At 36.7% G+C, this 16,289-nt stretch overlaps 1 pseudogene; it reads right to left on the bottom strand.

Annotated features, from left to right (window-relative positions):
• Positions 1–2,457: 2,457 nt before the first annotated feature.
• LOC141629325 (uncharacterized) overlaps positions 2,458–16,289 on the bottom strand; it is a 68,155-nt pseudogene continuing 54,323 nt past the window's right edge.

Below are 16,289 nucleotides of genomic sequence, written 5' to 3'. Positions count from 1 at the left end.
GCCCGACATAGCAAATGTTGCCCTTCCTTTGATATAGAAATAGAGGGAAGCATCATCCAGCTTAAACTCCAAGTCATCGCTCTCTTGGATGAGCTCCTCATTTCTGTCCAGGGCTTCCTACAACAGCCGCTTGCTCGAAACTGCCTCAGTCTTAGCATCATCCCTCTCAGCCTGCACCCTTGCCAAGTCAGCAGCTTTAGTAGCCAGGTCAGCTCGCGCAAAATCCAGCTCAGACTTCAGCCTATCATAATCTGATCTCATCAGATTAATTCTAGTCACCAAAGAAGTAGCATGATAGGCATTATGGAGACAGGTCGCAGCACCCTCGTCAAAAAGCAAGAAAAGTATTAGTAACTTATACCAACAATAGAAAATTACCAAAACAAAACACACATAGAAATTATTCCAGCTTACCTCCCTCACAGCAGCAAGGGCACCAGCCAACAGGCTGACTGAGTGATCTACTGAAGCAACTGCCTGAGTAGAAGTCTCAACAGGGTCAAGGGTAAGCATGACATCTGATTTAGAAGCTGCATAGTCCCTGATAGGAAACAAAGGAAACAAAGTGGGAATCTTTGACTTTCCACTTTGTTACTGGCTTTCATGAGTTGTACGTAAGTTGGTTTCTTAGTTTAGAGTTTTAGGAAATTCGTACACCGTATTTATTTTCTATTAATCTATATTTCTTATTAGTCTAAATATTTTATCTTGGGTGAAATAAATATATAAAGACCAAAGTTTTATTCTAGCTTAATTAAGAGAGATTTGAGAGCACACAATAAAAAGAGTCGATTTGTGAGGTTCCTTCTGAAAAAGAAAACTCAGTTTGTTCCGGGCTCTATTATTGTTGTTCGTCTGTCTTTGAAGAACGGAGGAGTTTGTTCAGATCTTGGTAGGCCTCAAGATTATTCGTCCTTCGTCTTATTGGGGTAGTCTCTTTTGTTCCTTTGAGACTACTATATTTGTTGGTAGGATAAGGTATACTTTTGGCTCATATTGAGCGCGTGTGTACCGGTCTACTGTTGTACTATTTTCTCCACATAGTGAAATTTGATCTCCTCGCAGAGTGGATGTAGCCAGTTATCTTACTGGTGAACCACGTAAATCTTTGTGTCAACTTTATTTACTTTCGTTATTTATTGTTCTTATCGCCTTATCAATTAACTGTTTGAGTAACGGAACGCCTCCGTTACAACACGGTCAAAAATACATATAATCAGATACGGACTTGTATTAAGGGGGTGTAGGGGATAGAGGAATTTGAAAGGAAAGGGAGAGGGTAATGGAAGGAAGTAATTTCCTCTGTTTGGTTAGCAAAATAGATCCCTCTGTTCCCTTCTACAAGCCAAATTCTATACTTCCAACAAAGACGAGATTTGGACCGAAAACTGACTCCTTCCATTCCCCCTCCACTCCCCTTCCCTATTTCTCCCTCTCCTTCCTTTCCCTCCTCTTTTGGTATCCGAACAAGGCCTAAATGAATTATCATTTTACACTTTCCATACCTTAAAGATGTGGAAGAACCAAATTGGTGTATTGACAATTAATTTGGGATCACTCTAATTGGTATACGATACAAATAATATTGCACGCAGGGAGTACAAGAGAACATGATAAAAGGTCTATCATTCAGGATTTCTAACACAGTAGATTACTTAATAAACTGTTTATTAAGGATGGACTAAAATTTCAAATTTCTGACAAAAAAACATTTACATGAATAGAAATATAACGTTGATGGAGAACAAAAGAGTTAGAGAAGCTAATGGAAATAAAGAAACTAAAAAGTTGAAGTAAGGCACGAGCAACATTCAATATGTGTCTATGTTTTCGTTCTACCCTCGCATTTTGTTGTGGTGTTTTTACCATTGACGTTTCATGTATTATCCCATGTTCACGGAAGTAAGTAAACAAACCACGGAATTCCGTCCCGTTATCACTCCGCAAAATTTTCACATGCCTATTAAATTGTCGCTTAATTAACGCAAAAAATTCACGCAACATACGTGGCACTTCATCTTTGGTTTTGAACAAATAAACCCAAACTCCTCGGGAAAAGTCATCAACAATACTCACAAAATAACGAGAATCGCATCCTCTATTAGGTTGATACGGTCCCCAAACATCGCAATGTATTAAATCAAATAAATGTTCAGCCTTATTATCACTCAACGGAAAAGAAAGACGAGTCTGTTTTGCACGGAAACAAACATCACACGGTGCTAAATGTAAATTACGAGAAGAAATAGTAGGAAGATACTCCATTGCCCGCGTTGAAGGGTGTCCCATCCGTTGATGCCATAACTCAATCTCAGAATTTCCAGCCACGACATTAACACGAGTTGGTTCCTCCATAGTCAGGTAATAGAGTCATCCTGTGAGATCACCCACTCCAATCGTCGTCAAGGCATGGTCCTGTATCACACATTGGGAATTAGTAAAATGTATATATAACTTTTAGGTCGCCAAAAGTTGCGAGACGGATAGCAAATTATATTGAAATGATGGCACGTATAAGACATTATGGATAGAAAGCTTATTATTAATCCTAACAGCCCCTGCTTTGTGAGCACTCAATTGAGTACCATTAGGTAAGCCGACATTAATAGGTTTAATGAAATGCATAGACTCAAATAAAAAATCACTGCCACAGACGTGTGTCGACGCGCCGGTATCAATTATCCATGAGTGAGCATTCTTACCATTGAGTCGAATCATATTAGTAACGACTTCAGGCTCACCGAGAATCGCATTGACCTTTGGACTATTATTGGCGGCAGAACAATCTCGACTGGCGGATCGACGCGGCTCACGATCATTAGGATAACCATGCTTCTCCCAACACCTACTCTCCGTGTACCCCTCCTTCGTGCAATATGTGCACTTAAACCGAGACTTGCCTTTAGCTTGCTGCTTTCCACCATCACGCACAGACATTTCCATAGGAGTTGCAGCATCTTCACGAACCTGGGTTAAAGTACGCACTTCTTCTTCTTGAACGAGTCGGGAGTACACCAACTGAATCTGAGGAAAAGGCTTGGTACCCAGCAATTGAGACCGGACAGTAGCATAAAAGGGTTCGAGACCCATGAGAAATCCTCGAACCTGATCCGCCTCACGTCGTTGTCGAAAAACCACGTTCAGATCGCAGCGACAACCAGAACATTTACAGGAAGGCAGCGCATCAAAGTCGTTGATATCATCCCATAACTTCTTCATACGCCCATAGTAATCCATAATCGTCTCTCCGGGTTTCTGTTTGCACTCGGATAAATCATTTTGAATCTGGTATATTTTTATTTCGTTTCCTACTGTGAATCGGAGACAAATATCCTGCCACAATTCGAAGGCCGTTTCACGATAGGAAATAGAAGATCGAACACGTGAATCAATAGTATTAAAAATCCACGCGACGATCAAATAATTGATAGCCGTCCAATCCTCCACATCTTTCGGATCAGACGGTTTCTCCTTGAGGGTACCATCAATGAACCCCAACTTTCATTTTGCTCCCAAACCAACTCGAAATCCCTTAGCCCACTCTTCATAATTCGGTCCAAGGAGCACAACATGGGTGATTTTGGCTCCTGTACCATCGTGCAAAGAGACGGCGTACACAGGATTCGGAGTGTGAGAGGTCTCACCAGTCTTCTTGTCGTCAACCATGGTGATCAGACAAGAAAAGAAAACACTTTGATTGAAAGAAAAAAAAAATATCGCAAGATCGGAACTTGCTCTGATACCATGAAGTAAATGCAAATGACAGAGAAATATTTTGTGAAATTGTTTTCTGGGTTTCATTCACCGTAATTGCTTGCAATATATACACAATAAGGAGCCTATAGTTTAGGAAAACCTAACAAAATTTCCTAAACAATATATCCTAAATATAAGCTAAACTAGGATATATATAATCATAATATTCGGTTTGTTATTATTTACTTTGACCGAATATTACGCTAACAAAAGTCTAAACAATAGGTGGAGCTAAATAACTTACGAGCCATCTATCTTTTGTAGTCTCGTAAGAATATTCAGGACTAACTTTCAGGTGTTCTGCGGCCTCATGAGCATGGTTGAAAAGAAAAGGCAAATAATTGGAATCCACCACAGTAAATTCAGAGCTTGAGCCCAGAATCTCCGTAGAATCTGTTGGAAGTAACAAGCATTTAATTGGATTGTTTGACATGGTGAATACATCAATGCAAGGATTGAGGAAACAACATTAAGAAAAGACCGCCAATGCTAAATACCTAGGTAGAGGTCGAGAACACATTCATGAGATATATTGTTTCCTGTTGGAAATAGGGGCTTTGTTTGGGAAGTTCTTTTTTCTTATTGTCCCACATTGGTGAGGAAAAGAGTGTTTCATATGTTTATATATATACACGCTCTTTACCATATCACTAGTGGGTCATGGGAGGCTTTTGTGGAAGCTTTGCGAGGTGCTTTTTGGGATTTGGGATTTGGCAATTGCCTGCGGCGGGCTGTGCCTATCTTTTTGGGCCGGAACCGAGTTATGCATTGGGCTGTTATTTTGTTGTTAGCTGTGTTGAATGAGTCAGTCAAACTGACTGTTAGTAGGGAGAGTCTTACTCCCACTAACTCGGATTGAGGCACAGTTTCAGGAGTCGGTTTTGGGCTCCTGTAACTGCTCCTCTTTTGCTATAAATTTGAGTCTTCAACAGCTTCTAAAAAGACAACAATCATACACTCTTCTCCGTTCTCTTATCTCTTCTTCTCTAAATATTTCTGGGTAAAGATAAAATCGTTCCAGGTTTCTCCAGTCTCGAGTGGGCGTTTCTGGAAAGCAGCAGTAGTGTAATCCTTGGGGAACTCCCGGTCATCTGCTTATCGCCACCACGGTCGTACCGGAAATAGTTTTCAAGGCAGGGGTACTCGTCCACGTCACTACTAATCTCGTTCGGTATTTCTAATCTCTTTTACATTGTTACTGCTCTACCCGAATAACATTTCCAAGTTCAGATTAATTCCTGCAATTAAGATTGTATGCTGCAGTAAAACCCTTTTAGGTGCATCAACGCTATAGGGGAAGAACCTTGATGAAAGTTCCAGGAAAATCGCACTACAATGAACCAAAAATTGCATCGTAATGGATCTGGCTAACCATCTACTGATAACTGGCACCAAAGGACCCAAACAACAACCAGTTATAACACCAATTAGTGCTGCCACTGTTAGATATTTGAGTATACACGAATAAGGGTTGACAATAATTAACCACACCGAATCGACTTCGCTTTCCTAATAGAACAATTCGACCCTTATGTGTGCCCGGGTTAAACCGAATTTCCTATTGAGATAAGACGGTGTCCCTCTGATTTTGGGCACAAGCCAAAATCAAAGAAGTAATTCAGAAGTATTGTGTGTAGATTGTTAGATTGTTCAATGATGCAGAAGATGAGATTGTCGGTGTTCCAAACATCTTCAACCCATTCGAGTAGTAACTTTTCACAAATTCCGACATATTAAATGTCTATTGTGGGAATTAAAACCCGTCAAAGTTTCCCGGTCATTGCCCCGAAGTCCCCCGTCAAAATGAAAACTATTCCGTAAATTCATAAATAATTATGCAAGTGTACACTCCGTACTACCCAAACTTACATATTATTATAACGAACTTACCCACCTACGAACCAAACCTGAGTACGCTAAAATGAACCGGTAATTACACTTAAATTACCAACATTCCTCCCCATTTAAGCGTAATTCAAGATTTTAAATAAGTTAGCAAACATACCACTTTATGCATAAATGAAAATGTCACGAAGATTGAATTTCCACTTAGTGAAATTACACATTCCAAATATTCGAGTATCGGGGTGTGACTTAGCATTGAACCCTTTCTACCCATTTTGAATGCATGAAGATAACTCATACATAAATTAATTTACTTCTAAAGTTACAAAACCGACACTTATTTTCAATCCTAGTGTCCCATATCTATTCATGAACATATCAGGAATCAAACCCATACTCCCTTGAAGCGGCTGTACTTCATGTTCATATAGGTTGATTCTTTTCATCGTGTCCTTGCAAACACACTTTTTCAAAAGATCAACCTTACAACATGCAAGTTTAAGCACACACCTCGGGATATAAATTATTGTGTGCTTCAATCTATTAACAATAGGCCTTCCACATTGAATTTAGCCTCTAACATTGTATTAGAGGGGAATTGGGTATCCTATCGCCAAAGATCTTATACGAATTTTAGTCTCATCCCGTCAACCGACTTTATAACCAAGTCCCTAATTGATCCTTTATGAAAAGTGATCAACTAAAAATGAGATCTCACAAAACAACCAATATCAATTCCCATTTATGATAGTCCACAAACTGTGTTATAACAAACACCCCGGTGCGCACCGTTATTCACTATCAAAAATTATATTAATGAAATTGGTTAAATAATTTAGGGATATTCTCTCGTGTACCCCTCAGCTTTTTCATTTTCTATGATATACCCTTATTTTCATGCAAAAAAACTTTGACCGTCAATAACTCATGGCTACAAGTTCAGAATACGATAAACTTTTTTTCCAAATTGACTGTCTTTAAGAGGTCTTCCGTTTGAAAACAAATTAACCGACGTCTCAACTTGTAGTCGGGAATTATGGTCGGTCAAAGTTTATTCGTTAAAAATTGTTTGACCAACCATAACTACCGGCTACGAGTTCAAAAAGCGGTGATTTTTTTTTTTCAAATTGAAGGCCTGACGAGATAATTGGTTTGAAAAAAAAATTACCGTTTTCTGAACTCGTAACAGAGAATTATTGTCAGCCAAAGTTTTTTTTGCAAAAAACGAGGGTAAACCATAGAAAACGAAAAAGTTCGGAGGTACACGAGAGAATATCCCAATAATTTAAGGAGCATCGTAGATTATTTTCTTCAGCTACTTAGCCTTTTAACCGGCTATATGCTAACATTACGCATACCAACTCCGATGTCAAACTCATAATGCAAATTCGCTTCTTGGAAGTCCATATACTCATGATACTTACCAAGTAAAATACATTACCACTATTAGAAAATAACCTTCTATATTGATAATTCAATTTGCATATATATATACTATCCCTCTAAAACCGAAGGAAAATGACATAGGACAAACCATAATTCTGGTTTACTTTATACATTTTCACGCTCGCCTAATCGCTTGCCAAAGATGAGTACTAACTAAACTAGTATACTTATTCAACTTGTTAAACCGCAATAATTAAGCCCTTGTGAAAACCCGAATCAAACTCCACTTTTATTATTGGATAAAAGTGTCATACTTGACCTTTGAGAGTATTAACCGGAGATTAATAATGATATTCTCACCCTAGATCCTAATATCAAGGATCATATTACCTCCCCCATGTTGTCCTTCATAGAAGAACATGATGACATATCACCTACAAGTTAAATCTTCTTTGGTCTACACCAAAGATCGACTTAATTGTCATTAATCCTTACAACAAATGATTACTCCATAACCGGACTTGTCAATAGTTGTACATTCAACATTGTTAATAATTTAACTCTTCCATGGCTATACCACCATGACTCCATAATCTCCCCATGGTTACTACAAACCATCATTCTCGAGATTATATAGTAAAATCAATTACAAGCTTTGAACTTTAAACTTTTTCACATTAAATATAAAAATTATTTAACATGACATACACCATACAAGGTCAATAAATAACTTTTATCAACATTGAAATTTCTACCCATCACATTAAACTTACTCCAAATAAAACACAAGTAAAAAAAAACAATGCGACGAAAATTGACATAAAAAAAGTCCCTTTTCATGGGCGAGTCTCCAACTATTCCTTAAACCAACTTAGGGCGTCTAAAGTCACCATAAAACCAAAACTTTACCCAATTGAAAATTAATAAACAATTTTATCAAATTTGATATTTATACCCATCTCATTTAAATGTGTCCCACTTAAAAAATAAGGTGAGATGAACATTTGACATAATAATTTGTCCCTTTTTATTGGCAAGTCTCAAACTCCTTAAACCAGCACACAAAGTCTCAAGTTATCATAACATCCAAAACATGATAACCTCGAAAATAAATACACTATACTATTAAGTAATACGAACACTCGTATGATACCGTTCAATACCACATTGTCGTGTATCATATCAAAAGGAGTTTATTAATAATTTAAAAGATATTCACACCCACATTATAAAGCTAACAACCAACTTTATTACTATTTAATATGATAAAATGATAAGATAAATGATGTAAATCTCAATGCGCAGATAAAAGTAACGAGAAAATATATAGTCCATGCTTTCATGCATTTCAATATCCACCAAATTAATATGGTGTCAAATATGATCATGTGATAAGATAATCCTTGATAATCATTAAGCATCATAGTGTGAAACATCATCCTACCATTATTACCATCATTCATTTCAGTCAATGTATATCATATACTTCATTTATGATGATTGCATTTATGTGAGAAACAAAGTTCATACCGAGTATATACTAATAAATCAACATGATCTTATTATAGTGGAAAGAGAACCCAATTAAGGCATTATATTAATGTACCATCAATCCGTTTCCATCCTATTTTTCATGTTGCATATACAAATACTCATCTAAGATTAGTACGACTTTGACTTAGCCATTAACAGAGTCAGTTATAAAGACTATTCAAACAAGGGTGAGTAAATCCGACAAACAGAAAGAGTTATCGCACTTTTAGACCACTGATTAGCATTCATGCCGATCAAATATACATTAAATACATACATGAAATTATGTTAAAGAGAATACACTGGTTAGTATCAACCACACTTATGTTCCAATTTTATAAAATAACCCAAGTTGTATTAACAACTTCATCATCATCAACATCAATACTAATCAATTGATGATAAACAAGTAAGGAATCTGAAAATTACTTTTAACACTTTGAAATACTTTATTACAGTATAATATTCATGATCTAAATATTGCAGAAAATAATCATTATGCAACAAACAACTCGTAACTATAATTTCATGTTTAGTCACGACTTCAACAAAGTGATAGCGTGCAATTCATAAAAATCTAACTGCTATTAATATCAGTAAAACATGTCGTGCGTCTGAGATGAACATCATGCATTATGATATGGCATCACAGAATAAAGGCACACACACCGACACACATGGCATGCGTAATTTTATTATTACATATCACAAATATCGGAGATACGAAAGAAAACTTATCTCACGATGATTTTACACTTTAGTTGCCCGAATTAAATTCAGTTTGCTCAATACGAGCACTGTTTCATAAGACATCAACCTCGCGTATTTGAAGCATTCTAGATTTCGAATCCAACTATCAAACTCATAAACCCGAAGATTTGGCCTTACTAATCTACTCCATCGTTCCACCACAAACTTTTAGAATTCACGAAATGACGATCATTGTAACATATTCCAAATTTCGACACCATCTCGTTTACCGGGCACGATCCAAATATAACCAGATTTCACTTACATTGATGTTATACCACACGCATCATCCCAGTGTGCAATAAATTGCAAGAATAAATCTTCATATTACTCTGCACTGAGGACAAGCAGTATTCACACACACACACCATCAAAATGTTGCAGATAAGAAATGCATCTTCTCATGCCTCTTCTGAAATTAACACTCCCATTGTCATTTCCTTACCATTTGCGATTTCGAAAATTGTTCTATTAGATTGTTAGATATTTGAGTATACACGAATAAGGATTGACAATAATTAACCACACCGAATCGACTTCGCTTTCCTAATAGAACAATTCGACCCTTATTTGTGCCCGGGTTAAACCGAATTTCCTATTGAGATAAGACGGTGTCCCTCTGATTTTGGGCACAAGCCAAAATCAAAGAAGTAATTCAGAAGTATTGTGTGTAGATTGTTAGATTGTTCAATGATGTAGAAGATGAGATTGTCTGTGTTCCACACATCTTCAACCCATTCTATTCATATAGATATGAAAAGTTGTAGGGGGATGTATTTGTGAAGACTAGTAACTTTTTACAAATTCCGACATATTAAATGTCTATTGTGGGAATTAAAACCCGTCAAAGTTTCCCGGGCATTGCCCCGAAGCCCCCCGTCATAGTTGTTCAAATGAAAACTATTTTGTAAATTCGTAAATAATTATGCAAGTGTACACTCCCTACTACCCGAACTTACATATTATTATAACGAACTTACCCATCTACGAACCAAACCCGAGTACACTAAAATGAACCGGTAATTACACTTAAATTACCAACAGCCGCTATAATATCATGCACAAAATATCCTGCAAAATGGTCATTCGATCAAAATCGCATGTCGACAAGAGACGAATACAAAAATAACTGTATTTGACGGAGTGTACAAAAACTACGAAAACATAAATATCACCGGCTACATAGAAGTACAACGTAAGAAAGTCAATATAGCAAAACAAAACAACACTCGTTTAGATAGGTACAAATTAATTATGCCCTGATGAGATTGTTGAAGTATGAGACTTTTAGTATGTTCTAGAATGTTCTAAAAGGTTCCAGAATGTTTTAGAAGTATTCGGAATATTCTAGAATGATGTACGAAGATCTAGATTGTACTAGAAGAGTCTAGGATAGTCTAGAAGAGACATAAATGTTCTAGGTGTGTAGAGAAACCTAGAACATTTTAGAAATATCTTGTATGTATATGAAAAGTCTAGAATCGTACATGTCTAGGTCACTCTAGAATGCTTTATTTTAGGGTGTTCTTGGGTTGTAGGAGGATGAGCTCTATAAATAGAGACCTCCCTTCCCATTTCATGTATCCCAAAAAATTCAGAACAAATCAATATACAACAAATTCCTTCACCTAAACTCCAACTAATCAACTAAACAAACTAACTACTTCTCCCTATACTTCCCCCATATGTGAAACTTTTTCAAAACAGAAAGACAAGCCAGACCTCATGATCTCCGTGAACACCTAAATGGAATAATGTCTATCACTAAATTCTTTTCCCTTCCGAAAACAGAGCAAATACGCTTAAGAGGGGTTCCCACAAGAATCCCACTAACAACCTTTCAACACAGGCCACTCTATTACATCCAATCTTATTCCCTTCTAAAACCAGAGCAAATATGCTTAAGAATGGTTCCCACAAGAATCTAACCAACAATCTTTCGACACAGCCATCTAAGTAGCAACATGACAAATGGTTGTTCAGAGAACCAAATCATAAACCCTAAAATCCTTGAAACACAGTCAAGGAAGGTAGTGTCTAACTTTTGCTAATTAATACCCCCTAGGTTGTCGCATGTAACTCCGAAGTCTAGAGTGGTATGCTACTTGAAGAAGGGCAGTGATAAGGTTTTAAGAGCATAAAAAAACTGAGACAAGTATCTAATAGAAGAAATTAAGAAAAGATGGATGTGTGGCTCTAGATACAACAACCCATTTGCACTATCTTTCAGTTCATTCAACGGACAGCAACCTAGCATAGCATAATGTCAAACAAGTCTACCTAGATACTTTCCAACTCCAACCACTCCAGCACGGGTTAGATGAAACTTGTACAAGTGCATTGAACCTAAAAGCCTATCTAAACATATACATTGTCGAAATTTTTAATTCCATCTTTGGAAGAACTAAGAGCACATCGTCTGACAGCCAAATGGATCTATATAAAAATTTACCAAAAGGAGGTGGAACAGAGCCCATCATGCCCATATTCTCAATAAAAATTGTATGAGAAACCCACCAAAATGTACCAAAAATGTCATGCATGGTAGCAAAGGAAATATATAGACTACAAGTGACCTATATTACAATGTCAAATATCAGGCCAACATTCTATCACACATTCATACTATTCATATCCACACTTACACTAACTGAAATCAAACACATTTGACCTTAACGATTGGCTATTGCTGCAGAGCAATTGACTACACATCCATGCCAACAACATAGAAACTGCAGTAAAAAGGGTCAAGAAGCCCCCACCAAGACTAGCAAGAAGGAAAACCTAAAAGAAACATGTGTAAATTGAGGATTCATATGTTGAACTTGGTAGTTCATCATGATTACAGTTTGATGATTGATTGATGTTATAAGATTGAGAGAGAGAGAGAGAGAGAGAGAGAGAAAGAGAGAGAGATAGATTCTGAATCTTTATAAATTGTATATAATGAAAGAGTAGTTACAATAGTTGAGGTTGTACATCCTTTTATACTAAGAATCTAACCGACGTAAAGATAGGTTAACAACCTCCAACTAACTCTAACAAACTTAGTTAACCTCCAACTAACTCTAACAAACTTCTGACTAAGTTTGTTAGCTTATATTCTATCACCCCTCCTCAAGGTGGAGGGTGTGAGAACATTCCCAGCTTGGACTGAATAAGATTGTGCTGAGGTCCATATAATGCCTTTGTGAAGATGTTCGCAGGTTGCTGCTTTGTAGGAATATAAGATAGATCAATGAGCCCTGCCTGAAGCTTTTCACGCACAAAATGACAATCTTAGTCAATGTGTTTTGTGCGTTCATGGAAGACGGGGTTCTTAGCTATGTTTATAGCAGCTTGGCTATCACATTTAACTGGTATGGGTAGGACATCAGGCACATCAAGCTCATGCAGAAGTCTACTCAACCATGCTAGCTCTGCAGTTAATCTGCGCAGGGACCTGTATTCTGCTTCAGCAGATGATAAGGACACTGTCTGCTGTTTCTTGGATTTCCAAGAGATAAGTGAACCACCCAGGAACACCAAGTAACCACTTACAGAACGTCTGGTTTCAGGGCAGGCAGCCCAGTCAGCATCACAAAAACCTTGTAAATTATAAGCAGTCAGATTGTTCATTAAAATGCCCTGATATGGATTTTTGGAAATATATCTCAACATATGTATAGCTGCTGACCAATGTTGTTCTCTTGGGAAGGCCATAAACTGGCTAAGCAATTGGACTGCAAAGGATATATCAGGTCTGGTGTTAGTCAAATAGTTCAACTTGCCAACAACTTTTCTATAGTCAGCTGGGTTATCAATTAAGTTCTCTGTATCTACTGTTAATCTTAAGCATCTAAAGGACTATTGACATGTCTTGTGCAATCACAATTGAACTCTTGGAGTAACTCAGTGGCAAATTTCCTTTGGGTGATTACCATCCCATTGTGAACCTTTGTAAACACCATTCCCAAGAAATAACTGATGCATCCTAAATCCTTGATTTTGAATGCAGCATCTAAATACTGTTTTAGGCTTTCTATCTCTTGAATATGATCTCCACTTATGAGTATATCATCAACCTAAATGGCTAAATGAACCACCTTACCATCTATCTTCTTTGAAAAAAGAGAATAATCATTCAAAGATTGCTTGTAACCTTTGTTTCTCAGGGCTTGACATAACTTAGCATTCCATTGCCTGGATGCTTGTTTTAATCCATAAAGAGATCGCTCCAATTTGCAAACCATATTAGGTTTAGAAACCTCTAACCCAAGGGGTAATTTAATATAAACCTCCTCATGTAAATCCCCATGCAAAAACGCATTATTTACATCCAACTGACACAGCTGCCATCCTTTCTTTACTGCAACTACCACCAGGGTCCTGATTGTTGTCATTTTCACAAAAGGTGAAAAAGTTTCATTATAGTCTATGCCTTCTTTTTGTGTGAACCCCTTGACTACCAACCTTGCCTTATATCTTTCAATCGTGCCATCAGACTTTTGCTTAACTTTGAAGACCCATTTGCATGATATGGCTTTCTTTCCAACTGGTAAAGGAACAAGTTTCCAAGTTCTATTGAGCTGTAATGCTTTAAATTCAACTGCAATGGCATCTTGCCACTCAGGGAACTTGGCTGCTTCATCATAACTTTTTGGTTCTTGGATTGGAAATGGCTGTAGACATACTAGAAACAGAAGCACAAAAAGAACTAGGAGAACAAATATTCTCCCATAAAGAGGTTAGTGTGTGGCAGCAAACAGCATTACAGTTCCTCTGCTGAGGACAAACATAATCTTGTAGATAGGTTGGTGGTCTAACTGACCTAGTAGAGGTCCTTGTGTTGTTATGGACATTGTTTCTAGGAACTGGTATAGTGTTATTGGGAGTATTAGTTCTATTTGTTTGAATAACAGAATCACCGACCATGTTAGTAACTTGATCATTTGAATTAGTTTGATCCACAGTAACAGTATTGGATGTGTTAGTTTGTATAAAAATACGGGGTGTGACAGGTGAATCATCCACAGGCACAGATATATATCCTTTATCAGAATGAGAAACATAAGGATAAATATTTTCTTGAAAAATTACATCCCTAGAATAAAGGATGGACTTATCTTCCAAATTTAATAATTTGTAGGACTTTTTTCCATAAGGATAGCCCAAAAAGACACATGAGGTAGCCATGGGGGTAAACTTATCCCTGCCAGGCTTAGTAGTAGAGGCATATACAAGACAACCAAAACTCCTCATATGGTGCAAATCTGGAACTTTACCAAATAAAACTTGAAAAGGAGATAAGCCTTGAAGAACTCTAGTAGGTAACCTATTAATTATGTAGGTTGCAGTGAGAATGCATTCACCCCAGTATTTAGTAGGTAAGTTAGATTGAAGTTCTAAAGCTCTTGCTGTTTCTAATAAGTGTTTATGCTTTCTTTCTACTATACCATTTGGTTGGGGAGTGTGGAAACAAGATCTCTGGTGAATAATACCCTGGTCAAGAAGATATTGTGCCAAAATATTGCTTGTACCTAACTCAAAAGCATTGTCAGACCTATTGACTTTAATTTTTCTTCCAAAATGAGTATCAACCATGGCAATGAAGGTTTTTATCACTAATACAGATACAGGCTATAACAACGGGTAAAAACCGTTGTAAAAACAAAAAGCGGACGTTGTTAAAGTGGCCGTTGTAAAAGGTATTTACAACGGTTAGGTTATTTACTTAAACCGTTGTCGAAAGTATTCACCACGGTTAAAAGCCGTTGTTGTTGCGTGTAAGCCGTTGTGGAAAGTGTTTCAAAAATTTAGTGGGAATAATATAACAACGGTTGTCATATGTATAACCGTTGTTGTAATTTTCCCTCCAAAATTGTGAAGACTTTTAACAACGGGTATATGATACATACCCGTTGTTGAAATTTGTAGTAACAACGGTTCTTAGTTTAAAACCCGTTGTTGTTACTTTCCCTCCAAAATTGTGAAGACTTTTTGTGGGAAATAATCTGTATACTTCCCTTTAACATGAAGGATTATAACGATTTAATAAAGATGATCTAAAGTCATAAAATAAAATACATAAACGAAAGTAAAAGGATTTAGAATTAACCTCAGGTCCTAGCAAAATTGGCCTAAGAACAATATCAAAACTGATATTCGCCTATTAGTTGCACCCAAGACGATCTGAGATATGCCCTTTGATTATGCTAGAAATCAATCTAAAATTTTCTGTAAAATTTTATTGTCTTTGTGTTCATGTGATGAGAAAGAGGAGGCAAGGTCAGAAAAAGTATTAGGTTAGAAATAATTCTCTACCTTTCTTTTTATATAGACCTAAATCCGAAATCAATTAGGAAAAAAATAACCTCCTAATTTTTGGCCAAACAGACCGAAAATAAGGAGTGTATTTTCCTTATTTTGGTCTTTCCAAAAATATATAAAGTGTGTTAAATTGTCATCTAGTGAGGATCGAATCCATGACCTCTTGGCTTGTGTACCCTCACTATTACCACTATGACACATTTAACTTGTTGATATTAAATACAACTGATTATATTTAACTACGAATTAACAGATTAATTCGTCCAAACTAACCTTATATATATTTCATTAAATATAACTTATTATATTTAATTTACGAATTGACAGTTAATTCGTCTCAACTTAATATTATTTAATTTTCATTAAATAATTATCTCATCAACACATTGACTATCTTTTTAGTCATTTTGGGCATCAATGTAATTATATTTCTATAACCACATTTCTCAAATACGTCCTATAGGTGTGACCTTTAGGGACCAGTTGATCACCGCCATCTGTATGATAATAACGTCAAACTTTCTAGCAAGCCAATCGTTATTAGGTAAACGTTAATCAACTGATTAAATATATGAAGTATACCCTTGTGAACCTGTAAGAGATTTACAAATGTGATCACACTACTTTGTGGAGGACACCAGCTCCAACAAACTCCCACTTGTCCTCACAAGTGTATGTGCGATAACCGATTCTCATATCCTTTAAAATGT

The sequence above is a fragment of the Silene latifolia genome, chromosome Y (assembly GCF_048544455.1).
Source record: "Silene latifolia isolate original U9 population chromosome Y, ASM4854445v1, whole genome shotgun sequence".
Classification (NCBI taxonomy): Eukaryota; Viridiplantae; Streptophyta; class Magnoliopsida; order Caryophyllales; family Caryophyllaceae; genus Silene; species Silene latifolia.
The sequence above is the reverse complement of the archived record's forward strand: the minus strand, read 5'-3'. Positions and strand labels throughout refer to the sequence as shown.